This window comes from Arachis hypogaea, chromosome 4 (genome assembly GCF_003086295.3).
Source record: "Arachis hypogaea cultivar Tifrunner chromosome 4, arahy.Tifrunner.gnm2.J5K5, whole genome shotgun sequence".
NCBI classification, from domain to species: Eukaryota; Viridiplantae; Streptophyta; class Magnoliopsida; order Fabales; family Fabaceae; genus Arachis; species Arachis hypogaea.
This window is the reverse complement of record NC_092039.1, coordinates 98,174,985-98,196,090: the sequence shown is the minus strand read 5'-3', so window position 1 is coordinate 98,196,090 and position 21,106 is coordinate 98,174,985. Positions and strand designations below refer to the sequence as shown.

The following is a 21,106-nucleotide window of genomic DNA, read 5'->3' as shown; positions in this document are numbered from 1 at the left end:
TACAAATAACCATCTGGGTACTAATAAAAACAATCATCTGTTATCCTATTGAATCGAACATCGATCCTAAACTACTTATAAGTAATCACGCATACTACACCAAGATTATTACAAATAAGCATCTGGCTACCAATAGAAATAATCATCCGTTAGCTTATTGAATCGAACATCCAACCTATATTACATGTAGTTAATTATACACACGATTGCAAGACTATTACAAATAACCTTTTGGGTACTAATAAAAATAACAATCTGCTAGCTTATTGAATCGAACATCTCACAATAACTACTTGTAACATTATACACACCACACCTAAACTATTACAAATAACCATTCGGGTAGTAATAAAAATAAACATCTGTTATCCTATTAAATCGAATATCCAGGCCAAACTACTTCTAAGTTATCATACATACTACAATAGGATTATTACAAATAATCATCTGGGTATCAAAAGAAATAATCATCTGTTAGCTTATTGAGTTGAACATCGAAACTATACTACTTGTAACTAACCAAACATATTACACCAATACTATAACAAATAACCATCTGTCTTTCAATAGAAATAACTATCCGTTAGCCTATTGAATCGAACATCCAACCTAAACTACTTATAATTTATTATACACAAGATAACAAGACTATTATAAATAACCATTCGGAGACTAATAAAAATAATAATCCGCTAGCCTATTCAATCGAACATTTTGTCGTAACTACTTGTAACTAATTATACACACCACACCTAAACTATTACAAATAACCATTCGTGTACTAATAAAAATAACCATCCATTGTCCTATTGAATCTAACATTCAGCCTAAACTACTTGTTAGTAATCATACATACTACACCAGGCTTATTACAAATAATCATTTGGCTACCAACAGAAATAATCATCTGCTAGTGAAATTTTAAATAGTTTTGTCTCTTGGATTAATAATGCATAGAAAATTATTGAACCTAATATTCTGTATCACTCTATGATTGATAATGAAATCATGAAAAGAACACTGTTAAATAAAGAATTGTACAAGGATAGCAAGCTACTAGTTACTGTTACCCAATTTCAAAACTTTAGTAAATCAAGAATTGTATGTATTAAGACATCATTTATCAACAATTACATGCATAACACAATCGAACTCAAATAATACATTATTAAGAAAAAGTACATAATGACTAATCGGGACGAACATTCCAAAAACTGCTGACAGCTTTAAAGAAGGATTCAGGGAGAGTATGTCCACCGTTTGTCTTATCTTTTTCTTCTCATTAAGTTATAGAATATTCACCATCATCGTTTTAGCAATCTCACACACATAAATATTTTCGTTGTTGTGGTGATTCATCTAAAATAAACACAGTATTTAGAGTCATGCACCAATAAAAAAATAATAAATCTATTTTCAAACAAATGGGATGTCTGTAAAAAAACTAAAGTCTCTAAAGTTACCTATCTCTTTTTAGGATAGTTACTCTTTGAAGTCTCTGAAAAAATTGAAATAAAAGAAAAAGTGGAAGGAGAAGTGGAATGAGAAGAATAAAAACCCATTTTAAAACAAATGGAATGGCTGAAAAAAATGATTATGAGCCTGCTAGCTTGCCTCGAAAACTTACGAAAATTAGAGAGAAGAGAGACAAAATTAAAGAGAAGAAAAATACTTTACTAACTTACTGAGTGCAGCTGGAGTAGGTGGTGCAGCCTTTGTAGTAGATTGTGCCCAATCAATGTCACTAGACTAGCAGGACTTGGAAGTGCAAGTATTTTTGCAACAGCCCCGTTGGAAATGAACAAAGGAATGAACACTGATACAATTGTTAAGGCCAAGAGTTTTCTTGATGGTGATGAAGATCAGCATGAAAAAGATGTGTTTGAGAAGAATCTGAAGGCGCTTTAGAACATTTTTTAATCATTATGCCAAGATTAGAAGATTAATGATTTTCTGTTTGTAAGCTCTTTTCGGATATAGAGTGCAATCTTTGCGTTTTAATTAATATGTGATACAAGTTTCATGTGACTTAAATTATCTTAAGTTATATTTTGATTGTTAATTGCTTCTTAAGATTATGTCTTTGAATTGTGTAAGGATAATTTTTATTATTTAAAGGAATTACTTAGTATAATTATGTGTTTAATTTTATTTTATAATATTTAACTCATTTAATTAAAAATGTAGAATTATATATGTAATAATATTATTAAATATTATGTTGTATAAAAAATTATTAGAATATTATATACATAAAAAAATTAAAAAAATTAAAAAAAATAATGAGGGACCTAAGGCTACACTTATATAGAGTAGTTATAGTTATACAGAAAATTAAAAAATAATAAAAGACCTAAGGCTACACTTATATAGAGCATCTATGGTATACAATGTGGCTACGTTTTACAGGTAATGTAGTAGCGTTGAAAGCGTAGCCTATTCTGGTAAAAATAGAAGCTGAAAAGCATAGCCTTTGGTCCTGGACAGCATCACTTGAAAAGCGTACCCTATTCCCAAACACCAAAAGCGCAACCCTTGGTACAGAAAAGTGTAGCCTTTAAGAATAGGTAAAGGCCGAATAAAAATCACCCCAAAAAGCGTAGTCGTAGCCTAGAAAGCGTAGTCATAGCATAAGGCATCATTTTTTTCACTTTTGGCTACACTTTTCAAGTGTACCTGAATGGGTATTTTTCCTGTAGTGTGAATCGAACATGCACCCTAAAGTACTTGTAACTAATTATACACACCATACCAATACTTTTACAAAATAACCAACCGGGTACCTAATGAAATGAACATTTAGATATTCTCAAATGGTAACTACTTAAATCAAAAGCAATCAAATAATTACAAAAGCTAATATTAGGGTAACCATCCCCACACATACAGAGTTGAATATCCAGGTAACTTCAGCCATTGTTAAATATAGTCAAGTCAAACTAGTCAACATGAATAACCATCCAATTCAAGAACAAAAATAACAGTTTCATATACATCTGACCATCAACAACTCGGACTACAAAATAACCCTCAAACATACATAGAGTTGGAACACCCAACAAAAAGGACCTCTAATATAAAATAGCAGATTCTATATCCAAAACAGTCTAGGTATTACCGAAAGAGTTTAATAGGGACATGAATACACCAACTTCTTGCGGAACAATCTGCAGAGCAGAAGCATCCAAATTTATGTTTCCACAAGATTCCACACGATTATCCTAAAAGAAACAAACTTAAATAAAAACAAGTCACTATCGACATAATCAATTATGTACAAAACATGAAGTTTTACATTAATTACGATACCTACTTGGCCTGAACTCTTCCGCTTTCTCTACATGGATTTCTTGATAGATTTCTTGATTGATTTCTCCAACTCATATCTGATCCTTTTACCTTTTGGCCGACCCTTTATGGTTACCTTTGATGGACCTTGAATGTCCTTTGTGCCCACCACGAAGGAAGTCTCTATGGCGATGCTAGTGTGTGCATCAGCGATAGTCTTATTCCGTAACTTGACACGGTAATTAACTAGCTTGACCCTCGCATCGTCTAGCGCAACATGCAATATGTCTGCTTCATCGTCAAGTTGTAGAAGTGTGCACACAACCTTCTTAATAAGTTGTGGCTTTCATCCGAATCTCTCACGTCGTGGCTACTCTTAATGTAGGTGTGCTTGTGCTTTATGTTCTTGCTCCAACGGGAAGAACAAAGCTGGAAGGCACTTTATTCACTTTGTAAGAGGAAAACACTATAAGACAGTGGCAACATAGTATACTTGTACTCTCGAACAAGTTACACTCACATCAAACCTGATGAGTCGAATGGTCAAAATGGACGTTGTGCGTAACATACCGGGTCTTCTCATAGGCTAGTATTTTCTCTTCCACTTTTACCCAGGCCGAGTCACCTTGTTCATAAACGGCACGAATATTGCAATCAGTCTTCTTGTCAAACTCAATTCGGACACCCCTAAACATGTCGTTGGTGTACTCTTGTTGGAATTGTCTCTCAATGGCTGAGCTAGTTGCACATGGGATTACTCCTCTCGAGTTTGCAGCATCGTTCTTTAGTTCCTTCTGCTCCTAGTTTCTAAGCACGTTGTCGAACCCATGGACGAACTAAACCAAGCTAGTCTTGCAATGTAAGTATCCACCAGAGAATGCATGCATACTCTGAATCCTTTGCGTACTCCTCATATCAGCCCAAAATTATCCCTTGAAAAGGATCGGCACCCACATGCGTCAGTCCTCAAACAAGTCTACACAAAACAAAAATATCCAAAAACAGAACCCCGCATAAGGAACAGATTTTCAGAACAGAAAACAAGAACATAACAACATCTAAGCAACTACGATACATGATTTAACTTAATAGCAATGTGATGTGATGTAGGTTGAACTCATCAATGAATTCAGCCTGACCATCCTCGAAAGCCTCAACCGAATGAGAGTTCCATATAATATGCTTAAGCTCAACATTCAACTCTCTGAACCTAGCATAACCTTCGAGCTTATACGGTATCTTTTTCGTTATATGCCAGATGCACCAATGGTGGCGTGTATTGGGTAGGACTTTTCTAAATGCACCAATCATGGACCTATTGGTCAGTGATGATGCTCTGTGGTGCAGTTCCCATGCACTTCAGCTATTGCGTGAACTCCCACTCGAAACTCGGGATCTTCTTGCTGTCCAACAGAGCACAGCCTAGCAAAGTAGACTTACAATGGTGGTTCACACCGACGAAAGAGGCAAACGAAAATACATGCCTAAAGTAAAAACAACCACATTTATGAACATCCAACTAATACAAAATAACAAAAAAGTAAACAACAACATAAATAAATTATACCGGTTCGTGCTCTATATGGTATCAAATGACACCACGTCTCCATAGCATTCATAAGACTCCCTACACCTTGCATCCACCCAAACTGCACTCCTAAACTTATAATTGTCATCCACTTCACTGTGTAGAAGAAGTTTGGATTTATCTCCGTCATCCGCATGAAGTAATTCAGCATCTCCTTGACATTTGCGTTGACATTAGTGGATTAGAGTCTTGATGAAATGTAATTCCTAACATCCTTCTTTGATAAGCCCAGGTTCGACGATCCACCAACCTCATTAGCTAATGCTAGAAATGTCTTCTTGGTTCGAATGCCCGCCTTATCATTAACCTCAATCATGCATTTCGCTTGTTGGTCAACTTCCTATTCTCGTGGTAGTCCACCACCTTTTTAGTTGAACATAGGCGAAGTGCCTCAAATTAACCTTGAATAAGATCCAATCTTGCTTCTCCCTGTCAAACTTTGTATATATCCTTGCTCTGCACCCCACGGCAGTAATCGTATTCTTTCGTGTGGGTGCTTTGACACGAGACCTACAGAAACCCTCCAATTACAATGAATAGATTGGTTAATCATTTCCTTTGTCATTCTGTCAAAATTTGTGTTTTGTATCTTACTTATGAAACCGACTTTCTTTGCGTAGCTCGCATAAAAATCCTGGGCTAGCTTCAATTTCTCAAACTGCATCCCAACTCTTGGTATTTCACCTTCGACAAGACAACTATGATCCGGTAACTGCGAATCAGTTCAAAACAAACATCATTCAATGAACATGAGGATTAATGATCGATTCAAACATGCGGTTCATGAAAAAATAACAATAAACTAGAGTCCAAACCTCATCAACAAGATCCGTGTCATCACTTCGAAACTCAGTAATATCTGTACATTCTATGGCCTACAATCAAACATATACAAACAAACATAAGCAAACAAACTAATTAGATACCGTACTATTAAATAAATATAAATTAAAAATATTTTATTAAAATTTTTTCTAAGAATATTATTAAAAATTTATTAGTGTACATGAATTAAAAGCAATCATAACAACGAGACGTCTACTTATAAAAAGTCCCACCTAACTAGTTAGGATTATATTAATTATTTATATAGAGCATGCATAGGTCCATCACATTTGAAGTATACCTACACAACCTAAAAAATAGTCTCCTTTCATACTTTGAAAAGTCAAAAAACTCATTATTAACTACTGTAATTTCTTTACATATGTAGCCATATTTGTTTGTGCATGCATGGCATGGAAGAATAGGGATGGGGATTTGAGACATTATAATGGCAACCTTATGCAACGTTGTCTCATTAACACTGAACACATATTAAACCCATTGCAGTATAACATATTAAAAAGGTAACATAATACTTTATCGGCTTAAGTAGACTAAAACCCCAAAGTGGTCCCTGAGATTGGGCGAGTTACCCATACTTGTCCCTGACTTTCAAAATTCACTAAAAGCATCCCTGACATTTTGCTCCGGGACCCATAGTTGCCCTTCAACCCTTTCCGACGCCAAGTCAGCAAACGGAAGGTTGATCTGGCACCTCCCTTGCCACGCTGGAGCCAAGCGAAACGACGCAGTATCGATTTGGCGCCCAATGAAGAAGTAAACGACGTCGTTCATAAGCTCCATCCCTTGAAAACGGTTTGCCTTCAGTCCCATATTTGTTTGAACACTCTCACACTTCCTCTCCTCTCCTCCACGCTCAGTCTTCGTCTTCTCCCATCAATGGCAGCGACCTAGCTTAGTCTTCCCCATCTCCTCCACTGTCACACGTCGTTTGAAGAGTTTGGTGTTCCTTAGTCAAGTGGTTTCTCTGTCTTCTGCGTTGTTGAAGGTATGTGTTGGTTGAAATAATTTTTGAATTTATTTCATGAATCAAATTATGATGAAGGTGTATGATTGTCTTGTTACTGTGTTGGGTTGTCCTAGAGTTTCATGGCTGCATTACCTTAAAGGATTGTGTTTAAGAATTTTTGTTAGGGCAAAGGGTTTGATGTGTATATGCTCTGTTTTTTTGCAATAAAACAGAGGTTTTTTCAATAGTGGGTTAATGCATGGTGGTGACAGTGATATTAATGTATAGGGATTTTAATCGATGTTGAAGTCGTGTGATATGATTGTGTGAGTTTTAATGGTTTTGATTTGTTAGTGCAGATGGATGTGTTGTTGGATATAATGTTTCATCATGGAGGAAACTTTGAGAAAGATGATGAAGGAAAACTGAGATATACCCCTGATAACTTAACCTGCCTAGGTGATCTGGATGAGGATACCTTGGACGTTTTCTTCATAAGGAATTATTACAAGGAGTTAGGCTATGACAAGATCCTTCATTGTTGGTGGGTAGTTCCCGGGAGGACGTTAGAAACTGGATTAAGGAATCTAAACAGTGACAATGAGCTTAGAGAGATGTGTTTCCTTGCTCACAAGAATAATGGATTGGTGGATGTGTATTTTGAACATGGGGTGTCATCTCCAGATTATTTACAAGATGAGGAGGAAAAGGCTGGCATGGATGCAAAAGAAGAAGGTGCCATGGTCACTCCTAATGACAAAGTGAGGAACCCCAACAGTGAATCCCCCCAAGACAAGGCAACGCCTGTCAACACCATTGACATTCCGAACCCTCAAATTAATCTGACTCCTCCTAGTAATCCAACACCTCCAACTATGCCAGAATCTGTCACGAATCCAAAACCTCCAAGTCAGGAGAAGCCTCTTCCCAATCCAAATGATCAATCACAGGCAAAGCCTGCTACTTATCAAAAGCCAAAACCTCCCACTAATCCACAGCTGAAGCCTCCTACTAATCAATTTGCAAAGCCTTCTACTAATCCACAGCCGAAGCATCCTACTAATCAAAAGCCAAAGCCTCCTAGCAATTCAAAGTCGAATCCTCCTACGAAGCCTATTCTCCCTAAAAGTGTGTCAACATCAACATCCAACTCCACACTAAAATCCACCTTGAAGAAGAAAAAGACAACAACCACCCCTAATTTTAGGCCTTGTACGAGGAGTGTTGCTAAGGGAAAGGTAGTGTTGAAAGCACGACAGGAGGGAGGTGATGCACTATCGTCTGATTCATATGATAGTGACGAAGATAGTTTGTATGAGCCAAGGATCGAAGATAGTTCTTCGTCTGATGATGATGATTATGATAATGATGTTTGTAAGGCTAAGACTATTAAGGAAGACATCAAATTTAAACATTCTCCTGCTGCTGCGTTTGCTAAAGATAAAGAGCAAGTTATGAGTGAGGATGATGCATTTGTTGAGGAGGTCTCAGATGGGGATGTGGACCTAGGCTTTGTGGGTGGAACAGGGGATGATGCATATAATGCATATGATCCAGGGGCTGACTCAGATGGGGCAAATTCATGGCATTCTGAAGAAATGAAAACTCCCCCCAATTCAGAGGATGAGAGGGCAGATGAGGACTCTGAAGATTTTTGTCCTGTGTTCAGAGAAGGTATAAGGTTTGGAGAACTGCAAATGGAAGTTGGCATGAAATTCAACACAAAATGGGACTTTAAGGAGGCTGTAAGGGAGTTCACAATCCAAGAGGGTAGACGGATTAGGTTCAGGAAAAATGACAACGTGAGAATGAGGGCTACATGTCAGGTGAAAGGATGTCCATGGGTGGTGTATGCATCAAGGGATCATGAAGATACTTGTTGGCAAATAAAGACATTCCTTAATGATCACACATGCCCAAGGGAAGATAAGAACAGGGCAGCTAACAGAAATTGGGTGGCGAGTAAACTAGTCAAGAAGATTAGGAAGTACCCCAATTTTAAGCATTGTGATGCAGCCACTTACTTCAAGTCAAGGTTTGACTTGACCTTGAACAAGAACTCAATATCAAGGGCCCTCTTTGATGCACGTAATGCTGTGTTTGGGGATGAAAAAGAACAATACAAAATGCTGCACAAGCCAAAGCTGCTGTGGGAAAAAAGGACACACAAAGAGGGGTTGTAAAAAGAAAAAACTAGCAGATGCTGCTGCACAAGCCAAAGCTGCTGCTGCTGCACAAGCAAAAGCTGCCGCTAAGAATACAGCTAGAGCTGAAACTAATGTTGTTCAAGATGGTCAGAATGCTGCTGAACCTGACCCCAATGCTGAACCTGATCCAAATGCCACTGATGATGCCAATGTTGGTAAAGATGCTCCGGCTGATGATGATGACACTAATGTCCAACCAGTTGAAGTTGAGATTTCTCAACCAATTTATTCTGAACCAGAGGAGTCTCAGCAGGTAATCAACTTATTTTTCATCTAATGACAACTTGTAAATTCTTTAGTGTTATGTAATTATAACCGCACCATCTGATATACTACAATTCTTGTAGGCTACTGAAGTTTGTACCATCACTAAGTCAAGACCGGATAAGCTCCCACCAAAGAGAAAGCCATCTGTCTCACCAACTTCTGCCCATGAGCCAGTGAATCCCATGCAAGGTGCTAGCTCAGGAACAGCTGCAAGACTTGGCAGTATCCTCAAGTTCATTCCCACTCCGGGATTCAAGGCACCAAGGAAGAAAAATTGAAGACTCTTGCTTGTTGTATTGGGATGTATTTTGTATAAGACAATTTGAAAGTAATTTTGTATAGCAATACCATGCTTGTTTGGTTAGGATTACTTTGTTACCAGACATATGCTTATGTTTATTTTGTTAGCAGCACCTTCTTATGGCTTTGTAAGGCAGTCAAAACTTATGAATCATGACTTTGTTATGTTAAAATGATTAATATATTTTGCTATTGCTATATTTTGCTATTACTATATATCCAGATTTTCTTTAGTGGTACAAAAATAGTTAGTATCAACAGGTTGGCTAACACAGTTACATGTTGAACAACTTTTTTCATTCATGCAAATATTACACATATGAACTCAATCGCATCATTACTCAACATTGAGATCAAAGTTTGCAAAATACCACTAGTAAGAACAACAACATTATAGAAACAACCACAAACAATAATTTGATCATAAACTTTTGACTCCTAACATCCGATTCTAATTTTTTCAGCCTCCAACCTTCTGTCATCTTCTGCTCTTCATTATAGTTAAGACTTCTTGATTTTGCAGGGACAGTCTCTTGCCCAACATCTGCCCAAACAAACAAACCACACCATCTTTTACCAATTGTCTGCAGTCAACGAATGTTTCAATAACCAAATTAGAAGTTGGAGAAGGAATGAAAAATCATGAAAAATCAGCAATTACAGCTAACATTATAATTTGGGCATCCAAAAAAGGGCTTATTTGGGTTGGAATGTGTCCCAGACCACCGGAGCACAGGTCGGCAGCCGCAACCACACCATTCTGGTACACGCGTAGCCCTACTACGATTTTGGGTCTTCGCCCTATATCCATTGCTTGTTGACCGTATCGAGCTCCCACTGGCTTGCCCTTCACCTCCAAACATTGCTTCAGAGCTTCAATGGTGGTCCAGAATCATATTACGAAGGAGAGAAGAAGAGATACTAGTTATAATAATGATTCTTAGGTTTTAGGGTTTTATTGGGACCAGGGACCACATTGGGTACAAAATTCAGATTTGCCACATCAGCTAGCCGTTGCTGGCTCCAGCGTGGCAAGGGAGGTGCCAGATCAACCTTCCGTTTGCTGACTTGGCGTCGGAAAGGGTTGAAGGGCAACTATGGGTCCCGGAGCAAAATGTCAGGGATGCTTTTAGTGAATTTTGAAAGTCAGGGACAAGTATGGGTAACTCGCCCAATCTCAGCGACCACTTTGGGGTTTTAGTCGCTTAAGTAAATAAATGTTCATCTTCATCTTCTTTAGAACTTGATCTATAATTTATTACCCTTTTAACTAATTACTATATTGACAGACCAAAATACCATAAAAAAATTTTCTCAATAAATATCATCATGGTTTAAGAATGTTGGACTTAAAATAACCATCTCATTTACATGAAAATAAATATATGTCCCAATGCACCAATATACAATGCTTACCTTGTTAGACTTTTCACCTTCCACGTCGCAAGAATTGAGAAGGTTGTCACTTGAATGCGTGGTATTGTCGTCGGTGAAGGAAGCTGGGGCATGACAACCCGTTTCAAGCAAATTGAACTCCATTGAAGTGGCTGTGAGAGGTCACGTCCATATGAAACGGAAGCCACAACTTTTCCCTGTATTCGGGCAGATCAGTCGGAGACGAATAGGCGGTGAAAGTGGACGCGGTGGGCTGCAGGGGGCTGCACTGTGCGCGAGTTTGTGGGCTATGGGAAAAAAAATCAGCACACGTCGGGCTACTCGGGTGTTGGCGTGGAGGGAGGCGGCGTCGGCTGCGGCTGTTTGGCAATGGCTGGCATCCAGGCGGTGAAAGTCCAGCAAGAGTGAGAGAGGATCAGCAGCTAGTTGTAGAACCTCAATTCACCAATGAAGCACACGCCGTTAGAGGTGATGAAATGTGTAACTGCACAATGTACAAACCCTCATTTTTTTTAATTTTAAATATGGTTATTATTAGAAATTATTTATTAATGCCATTAATTAAATTTAAGATTAATTTTTATTTTTAGTCCCATTGTTCATATTGTTCAACAATGTTATTGTCTACCTATACTTTTTTCGATGGATAATATTATCGCTGTTAGGTGGAAATGGATCCTCTCCAGTGAAAAAAATATTTGAGAGAATAAAGTGTGATCTTCCACCTTTAATTCTCTAAGTGGGACCAAAATTAAGTAAGAGAGAGAAAGGAATGAAGGATTAAATTATACACTGGACAGCATCCAATTTTTTTTCACTGGAGAGGATCCACTCCGCTGTTAGGTGTATTTATATATCTGTCATAGTTATGTTGTTTAATTTGTACTTTAAAAAACGTTAATTAATTAATTATATTGACCATCATATTAACAATACCAGGCATGCACTAGGGAAAACTATGCATTTGAGTCGCCTTCGAAAAACGCAGAGTGTTTCAGGGACGGGTTCAAAGCCTCCACAATCTTTCAAATGTTACCACTAGTATTAACCTAATATTAGTTCTATATTAGATCTTATAATTTTACAAGTGAGAATAATCAATAGTAACACTGCAATGTTTCAATACACACACAATATTCAACGATTCTCTCGCCAATTCTGTTTCATTGCTTTCTCATATTATTGTAGCTTCTCCCATTTTCTTGCTGCACAAACCATTTTTACAGTTCTCTCCTTAATCTTAATCAAACTAACTCGATCTAAATCACAAAAAAAAAAACCTTTTTGTAATGCAAGTTTTTCATATGTAGTTTTAAGAAATTGAACTTTGGAGCTATTAGTCTAATGATAGTGATTCACAAATAAGTTTGACCGTGGGTTTTGTTGTATGAAAGGTAGTCAATGAATTTCTGTCATAGATGTAACTAACCACTAACCGTCCATAGCTAACTCTAATTACTTATGACGATTACTTTTTTGAAGAGGTCCTTGAGATTCATACCATGCATTTATTTGGTATTTGAGATTCTAATTGCCCTATTAATATTTTGGAGATTGATATCTAAATACTATAGTGGTCTTTCAACTCTTTTTCAACAGTGATTCAGCAAACGATGTGAGGCGAAATACTCCAATACCATATCAAATACTAATAAAATGATGTTGTTTGCTTTTGCGTTCAATAAAAGCAGATGTAATGTCATTTTGATATATGTGAAAACTCATTTATAAGCTAATAACTTATATGAAAAAAATGACATTGCATATATTTTTATTGGGTGTCAAGAGCAAACCACGTGATATTAGAGTGTCAATTCATCACTTTAGTTGCTTAGTCATTGCTGAAAAGAGATTTAGGAACTATTATAGTGTTTAGATATCAATCTCAAAAATAATAATGGTGCCATTAGAATCTCAAAAAATAAATTGGTATATGGCGTGAATCTAAGAGATTATTTTAAAAATTTAGTTTATTTATAACACTAAAACAAGCGTGTATATTCTTTCTTTGATCGCTTCAACACTAGTCAATCAGGCACTACAAGAAAATTGTTTGTAGTGACAATTTATTTTGCTTTAAAAATAATCGCAAATTTATTTACCGACAATTAGATATTAATCGTCTTATGATTGGTCGCTAAAAAATTTTAGCAATAATTATACAATTGTTGATAAAGACTTTTTTAATTATTATAAAAGTACATAATTACATTATAACATAAAATAATAATGACAAAAGTTAGAATATAAGTTATTAGCACTGAAAATGATTTTTGTTGTAGTAAAGATTGGACCACAAAAGTCACAATATAGACTTAGAATTGACAAATTCTTAAGAAAATATATACTTATAAATTGTTTATATATAAAAAAAAGAAGGTTTGTCATTTTAAAATATATTACAAGTCTCCGTCATGTATATGTCAATTTAGCTTCCCAGAAAAACCTCTTAACCTAAAGTCACATGAATAGTTTGAAGGCTAAAACCGTTTTTAACACATATACTGCTATCATATGTAGTTATGTAGCACATGTAGCTGCTATTCATATCCACAAAATTGAATCGAGTAGCATCATTTGAAACCACAAATTATGTTGTACATTTATGGACCCAACATCAACACAAAGCAAATAGAAAGCAGACATGAAAACATTCTATAATACGGACACACACTCATAAACAGTGACGGACGAAGGTTCAAGGAAACCTCCTATGTTAAAAAATCACAGTTCTATTGGAACAAGTATGTAAAATATAATGATATTATTTAATTATTTTAGCGCATACTGTATACATAGCTATCAAATAGATATGATATGAAAATTAATATTGAGCCATGCTTGTGTGGAGAAGATAACAAGATAGTGAATTTATTATGTTAGAAAAATATTAAAATGTTGTTATTATCGTCTCAAATAAAATAACACTCAAATCATGATTATAATTAAATTGCGGTATTGTACTTGTATATGGTTCTGCTGTACTGCCTACTGTCTATATAATATATATACATGATAAAGCTCTTTAATTAAACTTAAAACTACTGATTAACAAGCTAAAATATTTATTATTTAAACTAATTTTATATTTATTATTATTAGTTTATTACATACACCAAATAAAATAGATTAAGGAACTAACATATTAAAATCATACATATACACTACAACATAAGCAGTTTTGACTTTCACTAAAGATAGTTATTTTGTTAAGATATTTTTGACTGGTTGTCAAAACAAAATTTAATATTATTGTTAAGAAAGGGTTTAAAAATATTTTTGGCGGCCATTGTAATTTTTATTGACACTTAGTTTTTACGATCAGTAATAACTAACCAAACCTCAATAAAAATATTGACAATTATATTTAACTTTTTTTACACAATTATTAATTATAAAAATACTCCTTAGAAGATAATTAATTATTATTATTATTATTATTATAGGTTTTGTTCTAGCGGTAATAGTTGTAACTTGTGTTAGATGTTGGTGCATGCAACACGTAATATAGCAGAAATTTTGTGGCAGCAAGTGCAATTATTGTGGACTACAATTAAATATTGTATCGCTAATATTCCAGTTAATACTTAATATAAAAAAAGGTAATTGATATTTTTTAAAAATAAGAATATTTGAAATTTAATTTAAAAAAATATTTAAAATTCAAACTCAATAAAATTTATCTTCAATAGATTTTATACTAAATTTATTTAATAATCTATTATTAATAATTTGTTATAGTATCGAGTGAAATTAACTGATATAGCGTTAGTCTTTTAGTATTACTGTTATTTAAATTTCAATGCAATGCTTCAAAATTATATTATTAATAATTTATTTCCTTGCATATATAATGATATATTCCGTTCTATAATACATAGCTGAAAATATTTGGAATATAATTTGTAAGCATACGGCAAATTAAAAAGTATAGCAATCAATCATGAATCATGAATGATGAAGATACATGTTCCTTGCAGGGATGGGCAATTGGGACATATGTTAGGATCAAGTTGTTTTAATTTGTGAAGGGAAATAGGAAGCTTCGTGGAAGCTGCATGCATGCATGAAGCTAATAAGAAACAAAAGCATGTGGGGATCAGAGGGCCAATTCCTATATAGTTACGATATATATACAAGTGACTATTGGTGTGCTCAAAGGGTGAGTATAGAGATATCTCTGCCAGATTTTGGTTTCGGAATGCAACCAAATATATATATTGTTTTTCTTTTTTTGGAGGCAAGCTAAGAGTTGCTGTGTATCTGCTATAATATCATTCTATAATAAACAAGATAAGTTTCATGGGCATAACTGCAATTCAGAGCATCTACTGTAATATGCTAAATAAATATTCTAATTTGATACTAAGTTAATTTGTCTAGAAATTAATATACCTGTATATATTAGATCAGTTCAGGTTATATATATTATTAGCTATTTAAATTAACTTGGATCACTTGAATGGTTTGGTAAAATTTTTTAAAAATTTTTTATATTTTATATTTTTTATTTTGTATTTGATAAATAAAAAATTCATATATTTATGTTTATAGTTTTTAAAAGATAAGAGTGTTTTTAAAAATATTTAAAGTAAAATTTTTTAATGATGATTTGTGTTTATCAAAATTAATAATTTTTAATTTTAAAAAAATTTTCTTTTAAAAATTTTTTGAAAAATAAATTTTATCAAACCAAATCTAAATGTCAGGTGTTCTAATTTTGTCTTATTATTGATTAATAAATATACAATTTTGGATGAAATTCTAATCTATAATAATGAATTAATTCTCATCTTATTAAATTAGAAGATACGTAATATATATATATATATATATATATATATATATATATTATTAACTATGTAACGAATTGTTTTTCTGGTCAACTAGTTACATTGCTGAGTGTGCATGAGAATATGGATAATATAATTGTTTGCTTAAAATAGAATATACCTAAAAAAAATAATTTAAATATTTAAAATTACTCAAACTTATGGGGTGTAATTTCTTTTAATTAAGAGTTGTTGAAAAAGAGATAGAGATAGGAAAGGCTGCTATTCATGAGATAGAAGGATATATATGTTGATTGTTGAATCAATTAGCACACATAATTAAGCTAATTATATGATAGTGAGGTAATTAACATGTGCGCATACGACAAAACATATTATGAATACCAGTAGAACTCTATCGACCATTATCGAAACAAGTTTCTCGAACATAATATGGGCCACACCACACCATATGATTAGGATTATATATTTTGAATTTAATTTTAATATAGAATAATTTTATATTTATTTTTAATTATATATTATTATATTAGTAAAAATAGTTATTTTTTATATTGATCATATTAATGACTATTTAAAAAAACAAACACGAGTAGATAATCGTATAAAATATTTTTTATAAAATTTTTTATTATATATATAGGGTTTTTATTTTATGAATTCCTCATAAATATTCAAAGTATGAGATATAGTAATGTGTCAAAATTTTACACTAATATTCTACTAAGACAGATTCATTTAGTTAGTCTTATTGAAATAACATGTTATATGTGAAAATACATCATCATATATGTTTATTTGAATTGGGCAAAACTATAAATTTTCAGAAACATTTGGTTTTAGAAAGATTTTGAAGTTGGTTATTATTAATAAAAACAAATGTAAAAAAGTACTCTATATATATATATATATATATATATATATATATATATATATGGTTTGGAAAATATCTTGTCAAATTAAATGATTTGCTTTTGAAATGTAAGGTTTAAATAAAACTTGAATCTATAGAAACACAATGATTTAACTACACATGGTTGTGGTCCTTCTGTTACTATGAAACACAAATGAGATAAGAGGTGTAGGAGCTATGCATGTCTGACAGAGCAAATGGACCAACAATAATAGTGATGAATCTGTGTATAGAACAGAATGAAGGCACATGCAACAAAATAATCGAGAACAATATAGGTAGAAATAAAAGATATGTATAATATATAGCATGCATATCTGCTGAGACATTCTTATCTTGATGAAATTACATATATTCCTTAGTTTCAGAGAACTAACAAGAAATTATATATTATATTTTAAGTTACAATTCAAGTTCATTATTCCACCAAATAGAATGTTGCAAGGGAAAAAACAATTTAAAAAGCCAGGTACAAAGAAAAAATGCAAATGTTGATTGTCATAGTGATACATAGGTAGAGAATCCTATAATAACAGATTAGATTAGAGTTGATTTATTAGAAATATAATTATTTATGTATATTTTTTTATTTATTAACTTAAACTGTTGAGAGACGATATTATATATAATATTAAAATTTTTATCTCAAATTTTATCTTTATTTATTTGAAAAGATAAGACAAGAAAAGTTTGCAAAAATTTATCCAAAAAAAACTCATAATTTTGATAAGTTTTTTAAAAAAAAGTGATATTATAACATAACACGGATAATATTTAATTTGGTTAATAAAATATATAGTTTTTAGTTGAGCATAAAACAATTGATATGATAATAAATTATAGCTCAAATAACAAATTATAGTTTAAATGGCATAATTTTTTCAAATTTACCTAAAAAAATCGTCGGTTCAAGTCTTTGGTAAAAAAAAAAAATAAAACAGTTGATATGATATTCAATAAGCTGATATTTTCTATGGCCTTTGCTCAAATAGAATTGTCGAGCTCGCAAAGAATTGTATTGGATCCAACATATGTATCCAAATTAAAAATTACAATATTTCAATTGCAGTAGTTGAAACTCACTATCTCTGTTTCCCATCTGCCATTTATATATATTAACTAGTAAGCGTTTACAAATTGAAAATTTAGGGGGTATAGACAAATCCAAAGATTTGATAACATATGATACCTAATTTTACCTAACATAAAAATAAATAAAAAATGGGGAATGTAGATACTGTGATATCTTTTGCCTACTAATTAATTAGATGAGTAAGCTAATTAAGTCAAAACACTGGACCAACCCAAACCGTGAATGGAAACGAAGGACAGTACCTTGGGAATGTGCCTTATCTCTTCCACCTTGCAAAGTGAAAAAAATATCACAGGCCTAAGCTTTTGGTTTCTTCAATTTCTTGCACAAACTTTTAGTTCCGAAAATCTGATGATCGGTTATCTCTACCAATATATATAGAGAGCAGATAATTAAATAAATAACACTTTTTATTTTATCTTCTTTTGAGAAATTTCTTAACAATTTCCCTGTTTTGACACCTTTTCTTGTGGAATATTGGATTTTTCTCTTTTGGAGTAGGCATAAAACTTAGATAATAAATTCCATATGCTAGCAAACAATTTCTAATAATGAAAAAGTGATGAGAAAGTGTGTATAGTGGATGTAGGTGAAAAGTTATACCATGATCATATTAAACTATGACCTTACTGTTTATTAACTTAACTTGAGTGAGAAACGAAAATTAATTCATATATGTATGACAAAAGATAAACTTTTGTCCACTTATAATTCAATTCAGTGCGTGTCATGATCTCTAAAGGTGATCCAAGCAACAGGTAGTTAATGCTTAGAAAAATAATATGGCAGACATGGATAATATAATGGAAAGCAAAGAAGACATTTTTATTAGAATTAGAAGATGATGGATCGTGAGCCGTTGGCTAATTTTCACCAAAGGTTAGAACGAGTTTGAATATCAGTAAATTATTATTTTGGTTTTAAAAGAATTGATTTTATTTTTTATATAAAATGACTCTTGAAAAAAATTATTTTAGCGCTTTGAAAAATGATATTAGTTTGATGAAGTACATCATTTTTTCATACGTGATATGCGGTTCACATGTATGTAACCTTATTTAGTTTAGAAACATTTAATTTTAATATTATTTAGAAGATATATAAAAAAATTGAAAAAAGAACTTGACAAAATTCGATAATACTAAAACCTTTCTTTTCGTTTCTTTTAAAAATCTTTTTGTAATTCACATAAATGAAATTGTTATAAAAGATCCACGCACTTAATTAATTATCATAAAATTATTAAATTAAAAGACAGAAATATATCATTTTTTAAATAATGCTTTTTTTTTAAAATGTGTATCAACATGATTTCTATTCTCTAGAACCTTTTTAGAATATGTATGTCTCCTCGTATAAATTTGGTAGAGAGCAATGTTAGAGGCCAGTAATTTTTGTGATTTGTAGTCATCAAATAGTCATCAATGATGATTTTAATGGTATGAGATTGGTGTGAGATTTCATCTAATGACTCACTTTTCTTCGTTGGTTATATACTCGACAGAATTTAACAAGTTACTGTTCCCTAGACTTTTCTATTTGATATATTTTGCTAGAAGGAGAAAATCTTTTGACGGATCAAAAACTTATTTCCCTTTTTCCATCGAGGTGGTAATTAGTAATTACTCAGTCTCAAGTTGTCTCTGAGGTGTTTTTTTTTTTTAGGGGAGGCGAGTACGAGTTTTGAGTGATCTTGCTCCCATTCATCTCAATATATTAATGACACAAAATTAAGATTCAAACAACATATTTTAAAAAATCAATATCTATTTACTAAATAAATTAACACTATATTTAAAAAGACATTGGTTTTTTAAATATGGTATTTGAATATTCATTTTTTTAACAATTATTTTATAAATCTTGAAATATAAATTTGTATGTTGAATTTTAAAAGTTATAAACACTACAAAAAAAACACTGAATATCGTTGAATTTAATGTTGAGTTTAACGGCGGATTTACAGATTTGCCAATAAATTCCTTGAGTAAAAAAATTGCAGTCGAATTCAATTTTTGACGATAAATTTGTCAGTAATAATTAGAGGGAAAAAAATTAGCGCGATCATTACCGTTAATTTAAGAGCGAAAAAATCTAACAGTAAGATAGTTAAATGAAAAGCACAATTTTAATCACAGGCTGTATTACCGGTGAATTTTTTCGATGATAAATCTATGGATAAAATTGACTCTAAATTTGAATTTGCGAACCCTTCTCCTCTATTTCTACAACATCATCAACCTCACTTCTCTTTTCTTTCTCTTTTTCTCTCATCATCATCCTCCCATCGTCACCATTCGCTGCCGTTTTGTCAGTAACTACCACTCTCACTCACTCTCATCACTGGTCATATATTATTTTAAAAATTATTTTTTTATAATTTATTATTTTAAACAAATTAATTAGTGAGAATTATTTTATGAAAAAAAAATTTGTATATGACCTGTATATATTATTAGATATACATATCCAAAGAGTTATTATTTTATTATTAATGTTACTAACTCTATTTTTGTAACACTTTATCACACAAAATTTTACACTATAATCATAAATTAAAGGTGATGAAGTATTATGATATCTAAAAAAATATATATATATTATTTAAAAAAAATAATATAATTAGAAGTTTGTGAAAGAAAGATTAACAAAATCGACGGCTAATATTTACACAGATAGGAAGTATTGTAAAATAGAATGTTCCTTTTTTATTAAATAAAACTTATATTCTATCTCATAACGATAATAAATGACGAATCTGTCAATTAATTATACATGTATCACTATTTAGTATTTACTCATTGTGTTACTCTTCAAATCATTTATATAAGTTTGGAATATATATAAAGAATCTCCGTACAGTGTGATATGTACTTATATTCTTCAGTACCAAATATGTACGTAATTTCTCTTAATATATGTTTTGGTGGTTTACGTTCCTTTAATTGGCTGCTGGGTTCGATTGCAACATACACAACGGGTCAAATTAAATGGCTACTTGATCCTTGGAGGGACATATAACTATCCAATAGCATACTTACAAAAATTGGGTTTGTGGCTTTCAAATTTTCTTCTTCTCTATTGCTAGCTAGTTGTGATATTGTGAGGCTTTTTAGGGACTTAGAGCTACTTGATTATCATTAGATCAGATTATCTTTTGTTATATATTATATTTTTGTAAATGTATTACATAATTATATATTGTATTTTTTAATCGATATATAAAAGTTTAACATTAAATTATATATTATTTTTTATTTATATTTTATATTAACTCTTTCTTAAATTAACTATTTTTTAATTGTATAAAATTATTAAAATAAATATTAGATTTTATTATTAAATATCATAATTTTTACTTTTTATAAATAAATATTTAATTAAAAAATATAAGATAAAAGTTAAATAAATATAAAAGATAATATTTAATTAAATATTTTAGATTATATATATTAATTAAGAAATAT

The 21,106-nt window shown here is 32.2% G+C and overlaps 1 long non-coding RNA gene across 1 annotated transcript; it reads right to left on the bottom strand.

Annotated features, from left to right (window-relative positions):
* Positions 1 to 1,081: 1,081 nt before the first annotated feature.
* On the bottom strand, positions 1,082 to 17,988 carry LOC140184453 (uncharacterized). Its single transcript, XR_011881268.1, has 3 exons — positions 17,882 to 17,988; positions 5,692 to 5,751; positions 1,082 to 5,588 (listed from the first exon to the last, which is right to left on the bottom strand). It is a non-coding gene; the product is annotated as an uncharacterized lncRNA (long non-coding RNA).
* Positions 17,989 to 21,106: the final 3,118 nt, after the last annotated feature.